Below are 21,755 nucleotides of genomic sequence, written 5' to 3'. Positions count from 1 at the left end.
GCCTGTGGATGAGCCCTCTGTGTTTTCTTGTGATGGACAGCGTGGCCACATTTACTCTGTGAATGAACTTGAGTACCAATAACTGTTCTTTACATTGTTTTACGTTAATGCTCTGCAATTCACGTAAGACTGTGCATAGACTACCGTATTCAGTCCTTCCACACGCCTTCTGTACATCAGGCAGGACAGGCGTGTTTATGCATTCTCTGTTGCTTTTTTAATAGAAGAAAGGGGCAGAAAGATTTTACATGCCATGACCCAGTGTGTACTGATTGCCAGTGGAAATCCGGGTCTCTTAACCTTTTCAACAGAATGTTCCCTTTCGTTTCTTCTGTTTGGCATTGACGCCTTTCTGTCCACACACACGTAGAAGCTGGTTGAGAATTTATTATCTCTGGGAGCTATTTCAGCCGACTTGCAAATAGCAATGCATTGGTAAGGGGATACACAAAATATTTTAAATTGGTAAGGACACACTAGGGCTTTCCTAGTAGCTCAGACTGCTCAGTTGGTAAAGAATCCACCTGCCATGCAGAAGACCTGTGTTCGGTCCCTGGGTCAGGAAGACGCCCTGGAGAAGGAAATGGCAACCCGCTCCAGTATTCTTGCCTGGAGGATCCCATGGACAGAGGAACCAGGCGGGCTACAATCCATGGGGTTGCAGAGTCAGAACGACTGTGTGGCTAACGTGCAAGATGCACTGCTCTTAGAAATGCCAGCCGATTTTTATTTACCTTCTGTGGGTACTGTGGGTCTTCCTCACGGTACAAATGGTAAAGAATCTGCCTGCAATGAGGGAGATTTGGGTTTGATCCCTGGGTCAGGTAGATCTCTTCAAGAAGGGCATGGCTACCCACTCCAGTATTCTTGAGTGGAGAATCCCCACGGGCAGAGGAGCCTGGTGGGCAGCAGTCCATGAGGTCTGCAAAGAGTCGGATATGACTGAGGGACTCACAATTTATCTCTCTGTGGGAAAAATAGCAAGCCTCGGGTGATAGAGAACATGTGTGTGCAAACAGGAGCAGGTGACGGATAGAGTGTGAGAGCTAAAAGTTCCACCTGAATTAAATGAAAAATGCATACACTGATATTCAATCCCTCCTAAGAAAATATTTTTCTATAATGTAAAGCAGAGACATTCAGTTCAGTTCAGTTCAGTCGCTCAGTCGTGTCCGACTCTCCGCGACCCCATGAATCACAGCACGCCAGGCCTCCCTGTCCATCACCAACTCCCGGAGTACACTCAAACTCATGTCCACAGAGTCGGTGATGCCATCCAGCCATCTCATTCTCCGTCGTCCCCTTCTCCTCCCGCCCCCAACCTTTCCCAGCATCAGAGTCTTTTCCAGTGAGTCAACTCGTCTCATGAGGTGGCCAAAGTATTGCAGTTTCAGCTTTAGCATCAGTCCCTCCAATGAACATCCAGGATTGATCTCCTTTAGAATGGACTGGTTGGATCTCCTTGCAGTATAAGGGACTCTCAAGAGTCTTCTCCAACACCACAGTTCAAAAGCATCGATTCTTCGGTGATCAGCTTTCTTCACAGTCCAACTCTCACATCCATACATGACCACGGGAAAAACCATTGCCTTGACTAGACGGACCTTGGTCGGCAAAGTAATGTCTCTGCTTTTTAATATACTATCAAGGTTGGTCATAACTTTCCTTCCAAGGAGCAAGCGTCTTTTAATTTCATGGCTGCAATCAGCATCTGCAGTGATTTTGGAGCCCAAAAAAACAAAGTCTGACACTGTTTCCATTGTTTTTCCATCTATTTCCCATGAAGTGATGGGACCAGATGCCATGATCTTTGTTTTCTGAATGTTGAGCTTCAAGCCAACCTTTTCACTCTCCTCTTTCACTTTCATCAAGAGGCTTTTGAGTTCCTCTTCACTTTCTGCCATAAGGGTAGTGTCATCTGCATATCTAAGGTTATTGATATTTCTCCCAGCAATCTTGATTCCAGCTTGTGCTTACTTTGCCAACAAAGGTCCATCTAGTCAAGGCTATGGTTTTTCCCGTGGTCATGTATGGATGTGAGAGTTGGACTGTGAAGAAAGCTGATCGCCGAAGAATTGATGCTTTTGAACTGTGGTGCTGGAGAAGACTCTTGAGAGTCCCTTGGACTGCAAGGAGATCCAACCAGTCCATTCTAGAGGATACCATCCCTGGGTGTTCATTGGAAGGACTGATGCTAAAGCTCAAATTGCAATACTTTGGCCACCTCATGCGATGGGTTGACTCACTGGAAAAGACTCTGGTGCTGGGAAAGGTTGGAGGCTGGAGAAGAAGGGGACGACCGAGAATGAGATGGCTGGTTGGCATTACCGACTCTGTGGACATGAGTGTGAGTGAACTCCGGGAGTTGGTGATGGACAGGGAGTCCTGGCGTGCTGTGATTCATGGGGTCGCGGAGAGTCGGACACAACTGAGCGACTGAACTGAACTGAACTGAACTGAACTGAACTGAACTGAAGCTTGTGTAGACTTATAGACTAGAAAGGGGGAAGCTGGTAAATCCATGCCTGAGTTGTCACAAATCATCAGCACCAACACAGAGATATCAGGCTGGCAGTGGGTCAGAACACCTCTTCTTGTTCGTAAGGGGACAAGTTTGTCAACAAAGGACTGTTGTCCCATCATAAAACAGGAGGGGAGGGACTTCCCTGGTGGTCCAGCAGTTAAGACTCCATATTTCCACTGTAGGGGGCCAAGGTTCTATCCCTTGGTGGAGAATTAAGTCCCGCATGTTGTACACTGGGGCCACCAATATATATACATATCCACCCCCCCCAAGGTTGGTAACATTTTACTTTATTTTATTTATTTCAATTGGAGGCTAATTACTTTACATTATTGTATTCGTTTTGCCATGCATTGACAAGAATCTGTCCCAGGTGTACATATGTTCCCCATCTTGAATCCCCCTCCCACCTCCCTCCCCATCCCATCACTCTGGTTCATCCCAGTACACTAGCCCCGAGCATCCTGTATCATGCATTGAACTTGGACTGGCTATTCCTTTAACATATGATAATATACATATTTCAATGGCATTCTCCCAAGTCATCCCACCCTCGCCCTCTCCCATAGAGTCCAAAAGACTGTTCTATACATCTGGGTCTTTTTGCTGTCTCGTATACAGGGTTATCATTCGCATCTTTCTAAATTCCATATATTTGCCTTAGTATACTGTATTGGTGTTTTTCTTTCTGGCTTACTTCACTCTATATAATAGGCTCCAGTTTCATCCACCTCATTAGAACTGATTCAAATGTATTCTTTTTAACTGCTGAGTAATAATCCATTGCGTATATGTACCACAGCTTTCTTACCCATTCGTCTGCAGATGGACATCTAGGTAGTTGCCATGTCCTGGCTATTATAAACAGTGCTGCGATGAACATTGGAGTATATGTGTCTCTTTCAATTCTGGTTTCCTCGGTGTGTATGCCCAGGAGTGTGATTGCTGGGTAATATGGCAGTTCTTTTTCCAGGTTTTTAAGGAATCTCCACACTTTTCTCCATAGTGATTGCACTAGTTTACATTCCCTTTTCTCCACACCCTCTCCAGCATTTTTAGCTTGTAGACGTTTGGATGGCAGCCATTCTGACTGGCGTGAAATGGTACCTCATAGTGGTTTTGATTTGCATTTCTCTGATTATGAGTGATGGTGAGCGTCTTTTCATGTGTTTGTTAGCAATCTGTATGTCTTCTTGGAGAAATGTCTGGTTAGTTATTCGGTCCATTTTTTTATTGGGTGGTTTATTTTTCTGGAATTGAGCTGCCGGAGTGGCTTGTATATTTTTGAGATTAATCCTTTGTCAGTCAAATAGCTTCATTTGCTATTATTTTATCCCATTCTAAAGGCTGTCCTTTCACCTTGCTTATAGTTTCCTTTGCTGTGCAGAAGTTTTTAATTTTAATTAGGTCCCATTTGTTTAGTTTTGCTTTTATTTCCAATATTCTGGGAGGTGGGTCATGGAGGATCCTGCTGTGATTTATGTCGGAGAGTGTTTTGCCTATGTTCTCCTCTAGGAGTTTTATAGTTTCTGGTCTTACATTTAGATCCTTAATCTATTTTGAGTTTATTTTTGTGTATGGTGTTAGGGAGTGTTCTAGTTTAATTCTTTTACAAGTGGTTGACCAGTTTTCCCAGCACCACTTGTTAAAGAGATTGTCTTTTTTCCATTGAATTTTCTTGCCACCCTTGTCAAAGATAAGGTGTCCATAGGTGCGTGGATTTATCTCTGGCTTTCTATTTTGTTCCATTGATCTATATTTCTGTCTTTATGCCAGTCCCATACTGTCTTGATGACTGTGTCTTTGTAGTAGAGCCTGAAGTCCGGCAGCTTGATTCCCACAGTTCCATTCTTCTTCCTCAAGATTGCTTTGGCTATTCGAGGTTTTTTATATTTCAATACAAATTGTGAAATTATTTGTTCTAGCTCTGTGAAAAACACCGTTGGTAGCTTGATAGGGATTGCATTCAACTTATAAATTACTTTGCATAATATACTCATTTTCACAATACTTATTCTTCCAATCCACGGACACGGTATATTTCTCCATCTACTAGTGTCCTCTCTGATTTCTTTCACCAGTGTTTTATAGTTTTCTATATACAGGTCTTTGGTTTCTTTAGGTATCTATATTCCTTTTTTTGTTTCTTTCGGTATCTATAATCCTTTTTTTGTATGGTAAATCTATTTTTATTGTTGAGGAGCCATTGTATTATATTCCATAGTGGCTGCACCATTTTATTCTCCCTCCTGCAGTACACAAGAGCAACATCTTTGTGCCAACACGTGTTACTTTCTGGGTTAATTTTTGGGGGTGGGGTGGAGGGTGGGGGGAAGGGAACGATAGCTATTCTGATCAACGTAAGATAACATTCTTAATACCTTTATTTTATTTTTTAATTTTTATTTTTTATTGGAGGCTAATTACTTTACAATATTATATTGGTTGGTTTCGCCATACATTGACATGAATCTCCCACGGGTGTACATGTGTTCCCCTTCTCAAACCCCCCTCCCACCTTCCTCCTAGCCTTATCCTCCCTCTGGGTCATCCCCGTGCACCAGCCCCGAGCATCATGTATCATGCTTTGAACATGGACTGGTGATTCATTTCACATATGATAATACACATGTTTCAATGCCATTCTCCCAAATCCTCCCACCCTCACCCTATCTCACAGAGTCCCAAAGACTGTTCTGTACACCTGTGTCTCTTTTGTTGAGTTGGACTGTGAAGAAGGCTGATCGCCGAAGAATCGATGCTTTTGAACTGTAGTGTTGGAGAAGATTCTTGAGAGTCCCTTATACTGCAAGGAGATCCAACCAGTCCATTCTAAAGGAGATCAATCCTGGATGTTCATTGGAGGGAATGATGCTAAAGCTGAAATTGCAATACTTTGGCCACCTCATGCGACGAGTTGACTCACTGGAAAAGACTCTGATGCTGGGAAAGGTTGGGGTCGGGAGGAGAAGGGGACGACAGAGAATGAGTTGGCTGTATGGCATCACCGACTCTGTGGACATGAGTTTGAGTGTACTCCGGGAGTTGGTGATGGACAGGGAGGCCTGGCGTGCTGTGATTCATGGGGTCGCGGAGAGTCGGACACGACTGAGCGACTGAACTGAACTGAACTAAACTGATACAGGGTTATCCTTACCATCTTTCTAAATTCCATATATACGCATTAGTATACTCTATTGGTGTTTTTCTTTCTGGCTTACTTCACTCTGTAAAATAGGCTCCATTTTCATCCACCTCGTTAGAACTGATTCAAATGTATTCTTTTTAATAGCTGAGTAATACTCCATTGTGTATACGTACCAAAGCTTTCTTATCCATTCGTATGTAGATGGACATCTAGGTTGCTTCCATGTCCTGGCTATTATAAACAGTGTTGCGATGAACATTGGAGTACATGTGTCTCTTTCAATACTGGTTTCCTCGGTGTGTATGCCCAGGAGTGCGATTGCTAGATCATATGGCAGTTCTGTTTCCAGTTTTTTAAGGAGTCTCCACACTGTTCTCCATAGTGGCTGTACTAGTCTGCATTCCCACCAACAGTGTAACAGGGTTCCCTTTTCTCCACACCCTCTCCAGCATTTATTGCATGTAGACTGTTGGATAGCAGCCATTCTGACTGGTGCGAAATGGTATCTCATTGTGATTTTGATTTGCATTTCTCTGATAATGAGGGATATTGAGCATTTCTTCATGTGTTCGCTGGCCATCTGTATGTCTTCTTAGGAGAAATGTCTGTTTAGTTCTTTGGCCCATTTTTTGAATGGGTCTTTTATTTTTCTGGAATTGAGCTGGAGGAGCTGCTTGTATATTTTGGAGATTCATTTCTTGTCAGTTGTTTCATTTGCTATTATTTTCTCCCATTCTGAAGGCTGTCTCTTCACCTTGCTTATAGTTTCCTTTGCTGCACAGAAGCTTTTAATTTTAATTAGGTCGCATTTGTTTAGTTTTGCTTTTATTTCCAATATTCTGGGAGGTGGATCATGGAGGATCCTGCTGTGATTTATATCGGAGAGTGTTTTGCCTATGTTCTCCTCTAGGAGTTTTATAGCTTCTGGTCTTACATTTAGATCCTTAATCCATTTTGAGTTTATTTTTGTGTATGGTGTTAGGGAGTGTTCTAATTTAATTCTTTTACAAGTGGTTGACCAGTTTTCCCAGCACCACTTGTTAAAGAGATTGTCTTTTCTCCACTGAATATTCTTGTCTCCCTTGTCAAAGATAAGGTGTCCATAGGTCCGTGGATTTATCTCTGGTTTTCTATTTTGTTCCACTGATCTATATTTCTGTCTTTATGCCAGTACTGTACTGTCTTGTCGACTGTGGTTTTGTTGTAGACCCTGAAGTCCAGGAGGTTTATTAACCTAGTTCCATTCTTCTTCCTCAAGATTGCTTTCCCTATTTGATGTATTTTGTATTTCCATACAAATTGTGAGATTATTTGTTCTAGCTCTGTGAAAAACACCGTTGGTAGCTTGATAGGGATTGCATTGAACTTACAAATAACTTTGGGTAGTATACTCATTTTCACAATACTTATTCTTCCAATCCACGGACATGGTATATTTCTCCATCTATAATTGTTGTCTCTGATTTCTTTCACCAGTGTTTTATAGTTTTCTCTGTACAGGTCTTTTGTATCTTTAGATAGATACATTACTAAGTATTTTATTCTTTTCTTTGCAACAGTGAATGGAATAGTTTCCTTAATTTCTCTTTCTATTTTCTCATTATTAGTGTGTAGGAATGCAAGGGATTTCGGTGTGTTGATTTTATATCCTGCACCTTTGCTGTATTCATTGATTAACTCTAGTATTTTTCTGGTAGAGACTTTAGGATTTTCTGTGTATAGCATCATATCATCAGCGAACAGTGAAAGTTTTACTTCTTCTTTTCCAGTTTGGTTTGCTTTTATGTCTTTTTCTGCTCTGATTGCTGTGGCCTAAACTTCCAGAACTATGTTGAACAGTATCGGTGAGAGTGGGCACCCTTGTCTTGTTCCTGAATTTAGGGGAAATGCTTTCAGATTTTCAGCATTGAGGATAATGTTTTCTGTGGGTTTGTCATATATAGCTTTTATTATGTTGAGATATGATCCTTCTATTCCTGCCTTCTGGAGGGTTTTTAACATAAATGGATGTTGAATTTTGTCGAAGGCTTTCTCTGCATCTATTGAGATAATCATATGATTTTTATTTTTCAGTTTGTTAATGTGGTGTATTACCTTAATTGATTTGTGGATATTGAAGAATTCTTGCATCCCTGGGATAAAGCCCACTTGGTCATGGTGTATGATCTTCTTAATGTGTTGTTGGATTCTGATTTCTAGAATTTTGTTAAGGATTTTTGCATCTATGTTCATCAGTGAAATTGGCCTATAGTTTTCTTTCTTTTTTTTTTTTTTTGTGGGATCTTTACCAGGTTTTGGGATTAGGGTGATGGTGGCCTCATAGAATGAGTTTGGAAGTTTCCCTTCCTCAGCAATTTTCTCGAAGAGTTTGAGCATGAGAGGTGTTAGCTCTTCTCTAAGTTTCTGGTAGAATTCAGCTATGAAGCCATCTGGACCTGGGCTTTATTTTGCTGGAAGATTTCTCATTAGAGATTCAATTTCCATGCTTGTGGTGGGTCTGTTCAGATTTTCTATTTCTTCCTGGTTCAGTTTTGGAAAGTTGTACTTTTCTAAGAATTTGGCCATTTCTTCCAAGTTGTCCATTTTATTGGAATATAATTCCTGGTAGTAGTCTCTTATTATCCTTTGTGTTTCTGTGTTGTCTGCTGTGATCTCTCCATTTTCATTTCTACTTTTATTGATTTGGTTTTTCTTCCTTTGTTTCCCGATGAGTCTGGCTAGTGATTTGTCAGTTTTATTCACCCTCTCAAAGAACCAGCTTTTGGTTTTGTTGATTTTTGCCCTGGTCTCTTTTGCTTCTTTTGCATTTATTTCTGCCCTAATTTTTAAGATGTCTTTCCTTATACTCACCCTCGGACTCTTCATTTCTTCCTTTTCTAGTTGCTTTAGGTGTAGAATTAGGTTATTTAGTTGACTTTTTTCTTGTTTATTGAGGTATGCCTGTTTTGCTATGAACCTTCCCCTTAGCACTGCTTTTACAGCGCCCCCCCCCCCCAGGTTTTGGGTTGTTGCATTTTCATTTTCATTCGTTTCTATGTATATTTTGATTTCTTGTATGATTCGTTAGTTATTAAGCAATGTGTTGTTCATCCTCCCTATGTTGGCATTTTTAATAGATTTTCTCCTGTAATTGAGATCTAATCTTACTGCATTGTGGTCAGAAAAGATGCTTGGAATGATTTCAAGTTTTTTTGAATTTACCAAGGCTAGATTTATGGCCCAGGATATGATCTAATCTGGAGAAGGTTCCGTGTGATCTTGAGAAGAAGGTGAAATTCACTGTTCTGGGGTGAAATGTCCTATCGATATCAATTAGTTCTAGTTGGTCTATTGGATGATTTAACGTTTGTGTTTCCTTGTTAATTTTTTGTTTAACCGATCTATCCATAGTTGTGAGTGGGGTATTAAATTCTCCCAGTATTATTGTGTTATTGTTAATTTCCTCTTTCATACTTGTTAGCATTTGTCTTACATAATGCGGTGCTCCTATGTTGGGTGCATATATGTTTATAATTGTTATATGTTCTTCTTGGATTGATCCTTTGATCATTATATGGTGTCCTTCTTTGTCTCTTTTCACAGCCTTTGTTTTAAAGTCTATCTTATCTGATATGAGCATTGTGACTCCTGCTTTCTTTTGGTCTCTAATAGTGTGGAATATCTTTTTCCAGTTCTTCACTTTCAGTCTGCATGTGTCCCTCGTTTTGGGGTGGGTCTCTTGTAGGCAACATATATATTGGTCTTGTTTTGGTATCCTTTCAGCTAGTCTTTGTCTTTAGGTTGGGGCATTCAACCCATTTACTTTTAAGGTGATTATTGATACGTATGATCCCATTGCCATTTACTTTATTGTTTTGGGCTCGAGGTGATACACTGTTTCTGTGTTTCCTGTCTAGAGAAGGTCCTTTAGCATTTGTTGGAGAGCTGGTTTGGTGATGCTGAATTCTCTCAGCTTTTGCTTGTCTGTAAAGCTTTTGATTTCTCCTTCATATTTGATTGAGATCCTTGCTGAATACAGTCATCTGGGCTGTAGGTTATTTTCTTTCAGCACTTTAGTATGCCCTGCCATTCCCTCCTTGCCTGAAGAGTTTCTATTGAAAGATCATCGGTTATCCTTATGGGGATCCCCTTATGTGTTGTTTGTTGCTTTTCCCTTGTTGCTTTTAACATTTGTTCTTTGTGTTTGATCTTTGTTAATTTGGTTAATGTGTGTCTTGGGGTATTTCACCTTGGGTTTACCCTGGATGGGACTCTCTGGAATTCTTGGACTTGAGAGATTATTTCCTTCCCCATTTTACGGAAGTTTTCAATTATTATTTCCTCAAGTATTTTCTCATGGTCTTTCTTTTTGTCTTCTTCTGGGACTCCTATGATGCGAATGTTGGGGCGTTTAACATGGTACCAGAGGTCTCTGAGATTGTCCTCATTTCTTTTACTTGGTTCTTCTTTTTTCCTCTCTGTTTCATTTCTTTCTACCAATCTATCTTCTAACTCACTTGTCCTATCATTTGCGTCTTTTTTCTACTGTTGGTTCCCTCCAGAGTGTTTTTGATCTCATATTGTATTCAGTTCAGTTCAGTTCAGTTCAGTCGCTCAGTCATGTCCGACTCTCCACCACCCCATGAATCAAGCATGCCAGGCCTCCCTGTCCACCACCAACTCCCGGAGTTCACTCAAACTCATGTCCACAGAGTCGGTGATGCCATCCAGCCATCTCATTCTCCGTCGTCCCATTCTCCTCCCGCCCCCAACCTTTCCCAGCATCAGAATCTTTTCCAGGGAGTCAACTCATCACATGAGGTGGCCAAAGTATTGCAGTTTCAGCTTTAGCGTCAGTCCTTCCAATGAACACCCAGGATTGATCTCCTTTAAAATGGACTGGTTGGACCTCCTTGCAATACAAGGGACTCTCAAGAGTCTTCTCCAACACCACAGTTCAAAAGCATCAATTCTTCGGTCATCAGCTTTCTTCACAGTCCAACTCTCGCATCCATACATGACCAGGGGAAAAACCATAGCCTTGACTAGACGGACCTTTGTTGGCAAAGTAATGTCTCTGCTTTTTAACATACTATCTAGGTTGGTCATGACTTTCCTTCCAAGGAGTAAGCGTCTTTTAATTTCCTGGCTGCAATCAGCATCTGCAGTGATTTTGGAGCCCCCAAAAATAAAGTCTGACACTGTTTCCACTGTTTTTCCATCTATTTCCCATGAAGTGATGGGACCAGATGCATGATGTTTGCTTTTTGAATGTTGAGCTTCAAGCCAACCTTTTCACTCTCCTCTTTCAGTTTCATCAAGAGGATTTTTAGTTCCTCCTCTCTTTCTGCTATAAGGGTAGTGTCATCTGCATATCTGAGGTTATTGATATTTCTCCCAGCAATCTTGATTCCGGCTTGTGCTTCTTCCAGCCCAGCGTTCCTCAGGATGTACTCTGCATATAATTTAAATAAGCAAGGTGACAATATACAGCCTTGACGTACTCCTTTTCCTATTTGGAACCAGTCTGTTGTATTAAACTCTTAGAGGAGAACATAGGCAAAACACTCTCTGACATAAATCACAGCAGGATCCTCCATGACCCACCTCCCAGCATATTGGAAATAAAAGCAAAAATAAAATAATTGGACCTAATTAAAATGAAAAGCCCTGCACACCAAAGGAAACTATAAATACCGTGAAAGGACAGCCTTCAGAATGGGAGAAAATAATAGCAAATGAAACAACTGACAAATAATCAATCTCTAAAATATACAAGCAGTTCCTGCAGCTCAACTCCAGAAAAATGAACGACCCAATCAAAAAATGGGCCAAAGAACTAAACAGACATTTCTCCAAAGAAGACATCCAGATATCTAACAAACACGTGAAAAATGCTCAACATCCCTCATAACCAGAGAAATGCAAACCAAAACCACAATGAGATACCATTTCACACCAGTCAGAATGGCTGCTATCCAAAAGTCTACATGCAATAAATGCTGGAGAGGGTGTGGAGAAAAGGGAACCCTCTTACACTGTTGGTGGGAATGCAGACTAGTACAACCACTATGGAGAACAGTGCGTAGATTCCTTAAAAATCTGTAAATAGTACTGCCATAGGATCCAGCAATCGCACTCCTGGGCATACACACCGAGGAAACCAGTATTGAAAGAGACACATGTACTCCAATGTTCATCGCAGCACTGATTATTTTAGCAAGGAATTGGAAGCAACCTAGATGTCCATCTGCAGACGAATGGATAAGAAAGCTTTGGTACATATACACAATGGTTATTACTCTCAGTTAAAAAGGATACATTTGAATCAGTTCTAATGAGGTGGATGAAACTGGAGCCTATTGTACAGAGTGAATTAAGCCAGAAAGAGAAATACCAATACATTATACTATCGCATCTATGTGGAATTTAGAAAGATGATAATAATAACCCTGTACACGGAACAGCAAAAGAGACACAGATGTACAGAACAGTCTTTTGGTCTCTGTCTGAGTGTGCGAAGGTGGGATGATTTGGGAGAATGACATTGAAATATGTATATTATCATATGAGAAACGAATCGCCAGTCCAGGTTCAATGCATGATACAGAATGGTGTCATGGTATTGGGAGGGATGTGGGAGAGAGGTTCAAGATGGGGAACACATGTACACCCGTGGCGGATTCATGTCAATGTATGGCAAAACCAATACAATATTGTAAAGTAATTAGCCTCCAATTAAAATAAATATTTTTTTAAAGATATTAATCCAACTTCAAAAATGCAAAAAAAATAAAAATAAAAATTGAAATAAAGTAGGGTCTTCTTTTGGCAAGGTACAAGTAGGTTTAAAAATGAAAATTAAAGGAGTAATAGAGGACTTATAAAAGTTTTTAAAATGATAAACATAAATTTATTATCTAGGAACTTCTCTGGAGCTGTTGCAGACAGTGTGGGGTCTGTTCAGTTTCAGATAGTTCCTTGATCCGTCTTATAATTCTCAAGATCTATAGGCCCCTTCCCACGTAGTCGGTGCTAACTGCAGGGTTTTGATCTGTTGCACCTGCCACTTCGAAAGTAGTTCCTTGTTTATTGTAGCTTCTCTTTGCTGGTCTCTTCAGTGTCTAACATCCACCCTGACACAAAGGGGCAAAAGTGGTCACTTTTTTAGGTTCATTTGTTCAGTCCTGCTGTGGGGAGGGAGTAACACTGCAAACAAGTATCACTGGTGTGTGTGGGGAGTGCTCGCAGTGTTTCAGCCGCACTGGGTTTGTGCTCATGGTATGTGTGCTTTCACGGTCTACCCTTTTTAGTCTCTAGGTTGCTCTGCCAGGAACTGTCTGGGGCGGGCCCTGGGTTGCGTGCACTTCCCAGGTCTAACCTGCTCAGGTTCAGGTTCTCAGGTACTCCACAAAGGTTCAGACTAGGTTGGGCCCTTCCCAGGTCCCAGCAACTGTGGCGACCAGGTTCTTGGTGAGCACAGTCTCCCGCAGGTGTGTGTGTGTGTCTTATCACCTCCCCCATCTCTGTGTGTGTGTGTGTGTGTCTTATCGCCTCCCCCATCCGAGCTGCTTGGGTTTCTGGGTTGCTGTGGGCACATCCCTCTCAGGTGTGCACTGTGTCTCTTCTGGGGAGCTGATCTCTGGCCGCAACCCTCCCAGCAGATGTCAACCGTCCAGAATCCCAAGAAGTCTTGGTTAGCAACGGAACCTATTTGCAGTTTGGTACAGGATGCCTCTCTGGGGTCAAGATTTCCCCTTTCTGGCTCTGGATGACCCCTGCCTGCCTGTCTTCTGACAGGGGATGGGCTGGTCTGAAGCCTGCTAGCTCTCCTCTGGCATTCACTCAGTCCTTTGTTCTGTGTGAAGGCCTGGCAGAGACTGAGGTTAGGGCTTTCACGGGATAATTCTCTGTTTTGTCTTGTTTTGTTTTTTTCCCTCTCTCTCTCTGGCTATCCCACAGTTTGGGTGGCTATCTCATGTTAGTTCCATCAGATTGCCCTCAGGGCATTCAGGCCTGATCCTTACCCTAAGCAATACAGCCCGCGCATCCCTGTTCAGCCCCCATTTGCTGGTGGTGGCTGCGTGTGCCAGGAGTTGCCGTTAGGCACGGCACAATCTGTAGGTTTTATTTATTTATTTTTTCTCCTATTTATGCTGCCCTCTGAGATTCCAAAACTCCCCACACACCCTCTAGTGAGAGTGTTTCCTGGTGTTTGGAAATTTCTCCTCTTTTAAGACTCCCTTCCCGGGATGGATCTCCATCCCTACCTCTTTTTTCTCTCTTTTTATCTTTTATATTTTGTCCTACCTCCTTTCGAACACAATGGGCTACTTTACTCGGTCCTGATGTCCTCTGCCAGCATTCAGAGGTTGTTTTGTGGAATTTGCTCAGCGTTTAAATGTTTTGTTGTTGTTGTTTTGAAAATGAATTTCTGGGGGAGAAAGTGATCTCCCCATCCTATTCCCCTGCTATCTTAGGGCCACCTCTCCTGATGACCTTTAGGATGGATTGGTTGGCTCGCCTTGCAGTCCAAGGGACTCTCAAGAGTCTTCCCTAACACGAGAGTTCAAAAGCATCAATTCTTCGCTGCTCAGCTTTCTTTACAGTCCAACTCTCACATCCATACATGACCACTGGAAAAACCATAGCCTTGGCTAGATGGACCTTTGTTGGCAAAATAATGTCTCTGTTTTTTAATACGCTGTCTAGATTGGTCATCACTTTCCTTACTCCCAGGAGTAAGAGTCTTTTAATTTCATGGCTGCAATCAGCATCCGCAGTGATTTTAAGCCTACCCAAAAAGTTAGCCACTGTTTCCCCTTCTATTTGCCATGAACTGATGGGACCGGATGCCATGATCTTAGTTTTCTGAATGTTGAGCTTTAAGCCAACCTTTTCACTTTCCAGTTCTTCTTCACTTTCTCCCATACTGTATGTAAAAGTTTTGAGCAGGATTTTGGCCCAAAAAATAAAAGTAAAACATCCTAAAAGCAGCTTTATTTTATCTCTGACCTGAAGTTTTGGGTGTGGGCCATAATCACTCACCTGGCATCCCAAAGCCTAACCATTCTGGAAACCATAGGGTATTTTGGGTGAAGGGGAGGAAGTGTATATTTGGGGCCAAATTCATTTGGAAAGAAGAAAATATAAATCCAAGCTGAAGTGATGAAAGTGTGCTGACAGTGTTCAATCATCACCATGGCTATAAACAGGTATGATTTTTGCCCCCTTCCTTTGTCAATGACACAACAGTGCCTGGAGACATTTTGGGTTGTTTCTCACATTCAGAGGGTAGAAGACCAGGAATTCGGCTCAACATCCCAGACGGACAGGACAGCTGTCACCACAGCAAAACATATGGCACCAATGTCAGTAGCTTCAAGGCTGAGAAATCCTCATTTATCAAACACAACAGGAACAACTGTACTGTATTAATGAAGAAATGTTGTATCTAATTGTGGAAGGGAGTTACACTTTACCTCGTTAAAATCTGGAATATTCTGACACGTGATAGTTGCAAGGTTTCAGGTAACTCCACATCAATTAAATAAACAAAAAGAATGAAGCATGGCGACAGGTCAGGGTGAGGGAGAGGAGGTTTTTCTAAAAACAGCACTTGGCCTTGTTGTTTGACATCTCCGCATAATCATGAAGATGGTCACATAGCAAAAATATCTAAAGAGATTCATTGATTTCTGTCGGTACCTCCCTGAAATATTTGCATTCACACTTGGGACTCTCTTGGGACTTCCCTGGAGGTCCAGTGGTTAAGCCTCCATGCTCCCAATGCAGAGGACACAGGTTCAGTCGCTGGTCAGGGCACTAGGATACCATATGCTGCTCAGTGTGGCCAAAAAAAAAAAAAGCTGAAGCACACGGTTCGTCGGTTAAGGCCCCTCAGAACATCTTCCTGGAGACGTTCCCCTCTTTTTTCTGGGTGCCAGCCTCACTCTGACTGTCTTCTCACATCAATGGTTCCACTTGGGGTTCCCCTCACTTCTCCATCACGGCGTTCAGTGCTCTCAACAAGTCCTGCGACTTGTCATTTCCCCTAGAGACCCATTTGAAACTGGCTTGCACTGATATTATCCTAGGAAGAAAATTCAACGAGGCTTTGAAAAAAAATAAGGGGGTCGCTTCAGAACTGGACATTTCAATCTTTTAACCACTCTTTTCTCTATGTAATCACCTAAATTCAGGAAGCTTGGGATACTACCTCTTGAACACCAAGAGCACTCGAATAAAAAAGTCCAAACTTCAGGAGATGACAAAGCAGCCAGTTTTACATGGGACCCAAATAACTGGTTTCTTGGTTTCGCCAGTGGGTCAACCACTCAGGCTCTGGCTTCAGCCGTTTGATTAGAAGTTCAAGAGAGAGCACATGAACACCCGGGGTGGATTCATGTCAATGTATGGCAAAACAAATATAATATTGTAATTAGCCTCTAAAAAAAAAAATAAATAAATAAATAAATAAAAAAGAAAGGAAAAAAAAAAAGAAAGGCTGAGAGAGAAATTAGATTAAATAAACATTGTTATCTTCTAACTGTTAAAATAAAAAAAAAGAAGTGAGGTGATCACACAGGGCAGGGTGTGTCTCCACAGCAGCAGTTTCCTACCCAAGTGAAGAAATACCCTCAACTACCACCATCAAGGCAGAGTGAGCCTGGTAACTGGAGCCAGAACCTGACAGCGGTCTCCGGAGAACTTCTTCAGGGGCCTCCACAGCAGCCCAGAGAAAACACCCTTAGCAAACAGGGAATGAAGAATGGGAAGGAAGCTTAAGAGAGAGGAGACACATATTTACATACAGCTGGTTGACACTGTTGTACAGCGGAAACTAACACAACATGGTAAAGCAATTTTACTCCAATATTTAAAAACTTAAAAAAAAAAAAAGTGAAACACTCAAAACAACCACAAAACAAGAATGACAAGTGTCATCTCTGACTTCAGCTATTGTGCTACCAGTAGTGTTCTTAGAACACTTACGATTGTTATATAATTCCATCATCATGCATTTTATTGCATCCATCATCTGAGAGATAAACAATTCGTGTTATCAACTTCCCTGAGGCTTTTGCTAGGTGACATATATCTAAATCTTTCTGTATACAGCAAAGAAAACCATAAACAAAACAAAAAGACAACCTTCACAATGGGAGAAAAATTTGCAAATGAAACAACTCACAAGGAATTAATCTCCAAAAGGAATTATAAGCTCATGGACATCACCAGATGGTCAACACCGAAATCAGATTGATTATATTCTTTGCAGCCAAAGATGGAGAAGCTGTATACAGTTAGCAAAAACAAGACCAAGAGCTGACTGTGGCTCAGATCATGAACTCCTTATTGCCAAATTCAGACTTAAATTGAAGAAAGTAGGGAAAACCACTAGACCATTCAGATATGACCTAAATCAAATCCCTTATGATTATACAGTGGAAGTGAGAAATAGATTTAAGGGACTAGATCTGATAGATAGAGTGCCTGATGAACTCTGGACGGACGTTCGTGACATTGTACAGGAGACAGGGACCAAGATCATCCCCATGGAAAAGAAATGCAAAAAAGCAAAATGGCTGTCTGAGGAAGCCTTACAAATAGCTGTGAAAAGAAGTGAAGCGAAAAGCAAAGGAGAAAAGGTAAGATATAAGCATCTGAATGCAGAGTTCCAAAGAATAGCAAAGAGAGATAAGAGAGCCTTCCTCAGTGATCAATGCAAAGAAATAGAGGAAAATAACAGAATAGGAAAAACAAGAGATGTCTTGAAGAAAATTAGAGATTCCAAGGGAACATTTCATGCAAAGATGGGCTCGATAAAGGACAGAAATGGTATGGACCTAACAGAAGCAGAAGATATTAAGAAGAGGTGGCAAGAATACACAGAAGAACTGTACAGAAAATATCTTCACGACCAAGATAGTCACGATAACGTGATAACTGACCTAGAGCCAGACATCTTGGAATGTGAAGTCAAGTGGGCCTTAGAAAGCATCACTACGAACCAAGCTAGTGGAGGTGATGGAATTCCAATTGAGCTATGTCAAAACTTGAAAGATGATGCTGTGAAAGTGCTGCACTCAATATGCCAGCAAATGTGGAAAACTCAGCAGTGGCCACAGGACTGGAAAAGGTCAGTCTTCATTCTAATCCCAAAGAAAGGCAATGCCAAAGAATGCTCAAACTACCGCACAATTGCACTCATCTCAAACGCGAGTAAAGTCATGCTCAAAATTCTCCAAGCCAGGCTTCAGCAATATGTGAACCGTGAACTCCCAGATGTTCAAGCAGGTTTTAGAAAAGGCAGAATCACCAGAGATCAAATTGCCAACATCCGCTGGATCATGGAGAAAGCAAGAGAGTTCAAGAAAAAAATCTATTTCTGCTTCATTGACTATGCCAAAGCCTTTGACTGTGTGGATCACAATAAACTGTGGAACATTCTGAAAGAGATGGGAATCCCAGACCACCTGACCTGCCTCTTGAGAAACCTGTATGCAGCTCAGGAAGCAACAGTCAGAACTGTACATGGAACAATAGACTGGTTCCAAATAGGAAAAGGAGTGCGTCAAGGCTGTATATTGTCACCTTGCTTATTTAACTTATATACAGAGTACATCATGAGGAACGCCTGGCTGGAAGAAGCACAAGCTGGAATCAAGATTGCTGGGAGAAATATCAATAACCTCAGATATGCAGATGACACTACCCTCATGTCAGAAAGTGAAGAGGAACTCAAAAGCCTCTTGTTGAAAGTGAAAGAGGAAAGTGAAAAGGTTGGCTTGAAGCTCACCATTCAGAAAACAAGGATCATGGCATCTGGTCCCATCACTTCATGGGAAATAGATGGAAAGACAGTGGAAACAGTGTCAGACTTTATTTTTTTGGGCTCCAAAATCACTGCAGATGCTGATTGCAGCCAGGAAATTAAAAGACGCTTACTCCTTGGAAGAAAATTATGACCAACCTTGATAATATATTGAAAAGCAGAGACATTACTTTGCCAACCAAGGTCCGTCTTGTCAAGGCTATGGTTTTTCCTGTGGTCATGTATGGATGTGAGAGTTGGACTGTGAAGAAAACTGATCGCCGAAGAATTGATGCTTTTGAACTGTGGTGTGGAGACGACTCTTGAGAGTCCCTTGTACCGCCAGGAGATCCAACCAGTCCATTCTAAGGGAGATCGATCCTGGGTGTTCATTGGAAGGACTGATGCTAAAGCTGAAGCTGCAATACTTTGGCCACCTCATGCGACGAGTTGACTCACTGGAAGAGACCCTGATGCTGGGAAAGGTTGGGGGCGGGAGGAGAAGGGGACGACCGAGAGTGAGATGGCTGGATGGCATCACCGACTCTGTGGACATGAGTTTGAGTGAACTCCGGGATTTGATGATGGACAGGGAGGCCTGGCGTGCTGTGATTCATGGGGTCGCGGAGAGTCAGACACGACTGAGCGACTGAGCTGAACTGAACTGAACTGAACTGAAGCTCAATATATAAAAACAAACAACAACAACAAACAAAAACCAAATAACCCAATCAAAAAATGGGCGGGGGCGGGCGGAGGTCTCAATAGACATTTCTCCAAAGAAGACATACAGATGGCCCACAAACACATGAAAAGGTGCTTAACGAAACTAATTATTAGACAAATGCAAATCAAAACTACCGTGAGGAGTCAACCTGACACCAATCAGAATGGCCGTCATCAAAAAATCTGAAACTATAAACGCTGGAAACAGTATGAAGAAAAGGGAACCCTCCTAAGTAGTTGGTGCGAATGTAAACTGGTATAGCCACTAAGGAGAACTATATGGATGCTTCTTAAAAACTGAAAATAAGCTACCATGTGACCCAGCAATCCTACTCCTAGGCCTGTATCTGGAGAAAACCATAATTCAAAGGGATGCACGCACCCCAGTGTTCACTGTAGCACTATTTACAATAACCAGGGCAGGGACAAAACCAAAAATGTAAATTGACAGAGGAATGTATATAGAAGATGTACATATATGCAACAACGTATTGCTCACCCATTACAAGGCATGAAACAGTGCCGTGTGCAGAGATGTGGGTGAATCTGCTGCTGCTGCTATGCCGCTTCAGTCATGTCTGACTCTGTGCCCCACCATAGACAGCAGCCCACCAGGCACCTCCGTCCCTGGGATTCTCTAGGCAAGAACAATGGAGTGGGTTGCCATTTCCTTCTCAATGCATGAAAGTGAAAAGTGAAACTGAAGTCGTTCGGTCGTGTCTGACTCTTTGAGACCCCATGGACTGCAGCCTACCAGGCTCCTCCGCCCATGGAATTTTCCAGGCAAGAGTACTGGAGTGGGGTGCCATTGCTTTCTCCGTGGGTGAACCTAGAGACTGTCAAACAGAGTGAAGTAAGATAGGAAGAGAAACCATATTGTCCAATGTCGCTTATATGTGGAATCCAAAAAGATGGCAGAGATGAGAGTCACAGAAACAGAGTCACAGATGTAGCGAACAAAGTTACGGCTACCAAAGTAGGGGAATGGGGATTGGGGAGATTCAGCTTGGGAGACTGCGACTGACATATGCACATACTGTACATATACACTACTATGTATACAAGAGATAACTTATGAGAACCTACTGTCCAGCACAGGGAACTCTAATCAATGCTCTCCGGTGACCTAAATGGGCACATACCTGCCACCCCCTCCCACATCACAGGAGGGACAGAAGGGGATGGGAGAACAAACCAGGTCTCAGATCTGGCCCAGCCACTGCCAAGACATCGCTGTGCTATGCAGTTTGCTCCAATTCAGCAAGAAAATAGGATAAGGGGCACCCTTGTATCTGATGCCCGAGTTTGTTCCTGCAATTGTATCTTATCATCCACAGTTCTCTCTGAGCCCCATTCATAAAGCAAGAATAATAACAGTGCCCCCTTGTAGGGTGTGCACAAGGATTAAGGGAGAAAAAGAGGAGACCGTGGTTCACAACCTGCTGAGGAGTTCATAAAGAAATACCTGTTTTCTTATTTTCACAAAGGAATTAATTCTCATAAACATGTAATCGCAAAGTTGCTGCCAACCCCCAAAACAGTAACCTCCAAAGAACCCCCAAAATAGGCAGAAAATGAATAAAGAAAGTATCTGTTGAAATGTTGCTCCTACCCTTTGTTGCAGAGACCACAGGGGGAGGCTGCCAGCAAAAACACTTTGTGCTTTACGGTCCGTCATACTGCAGGGATCTCCCTGCTCAGGCCCATTTAAAATATTCAAACAAAATGAGAAAACTCTAGAAAGTGGATGAAAGTCAATACTTTACTAATGCCATAGTTACATTTCATTTTAAAGAAATCATGGATTTTTGATCTGACCTTCATTCTCACTTCCAAATGCAGCAAAGAACTCAACATTAATAAAAAAGAGCCCTTCTGCCAAAACACACAACTCTGGGTCACCTCAGACACAAGCAAGTTGCCCAGGTCCAAAACTATGTCTCTGTATTCATTTTCCTAACAGCGATGAAAATGCCTATCCAAAAGCTCATTCCTCAATTTTGTTCCACAAGTAAAGCGGAGGGCTATAGGAGATGGAATAAAAATGGCTACAGGAGAGGAGAACACTGGCTTGGCGTGAACACTAGCCAGAGCTGCGTGGCAGCCTCAGTTTTCTCATCTGTCAATAGATGACTTGGACCAAATCAATGGGAGGCGATACAAGAAGTCCAACCAATGGCAAGCAAACAAGAAGCCATCTGGGGGGACTCCCCTCATGGTCCAGTGGCTAAGATTCTGCACCTCCAATGCAGAGGGCCTGGATTTGATTCCTGGTCAGAGAACTAGATCCCACGTGTGAACTAAGAATTTGCACACAACAACTAAAGACCTGGGTCAGCCAAACAGATAAGCAATTAAAAAATGAAAGCCATTTGGGCAATACCGGACATCTTAAATCAGTTAATTTTAAAAATTACCCTCTTTCAATTCTCTTGTCATTCTACAGCAGCTCTTGTTAGGAAGAAAGGCTCCAAGTGGTACCATTAATTCTTTAATAAATTTTATTTATGCATTTATTTTTGGCTGTGCTGGGTCTTTGCTGCTTTGCAAGGTTTCATCTA

At 42.0% G+C, this 21,755-nt stretch overlaps 1 pseudogene; it reads right to left on the bottom strand.

The window, feature by feature from the left end:
• LOC148773178 (MYND-type zinc finger-containing chromatin reader ZMYND8-like) overlaps nt 1–21,755 on the bottom strand; it is a 115,575-nt pseudogene that overhangs the window by 70,277 nt on the left and 23,543 nt on the right.

This window comes from Moschus berezovskii, chromosome Y, assembly GCF_049115385.1.
Source record: "Moschus berezovskii isolate FMDL1 chromosome Y, NW_MosBer_1.0, whole genome shotgun sequence".
Lineage (NCBI taxonomy): Eukaryota > Metazoa > Chordata > Mammalia > Artiodactyla > Moschidae > Moschus > Moschus berezovskii.
The sequence above is the reverse complement of the archived record's forward strand: the minus strand, read 5'-3'. Positions and strand labels throughout refer to the sequence as shown.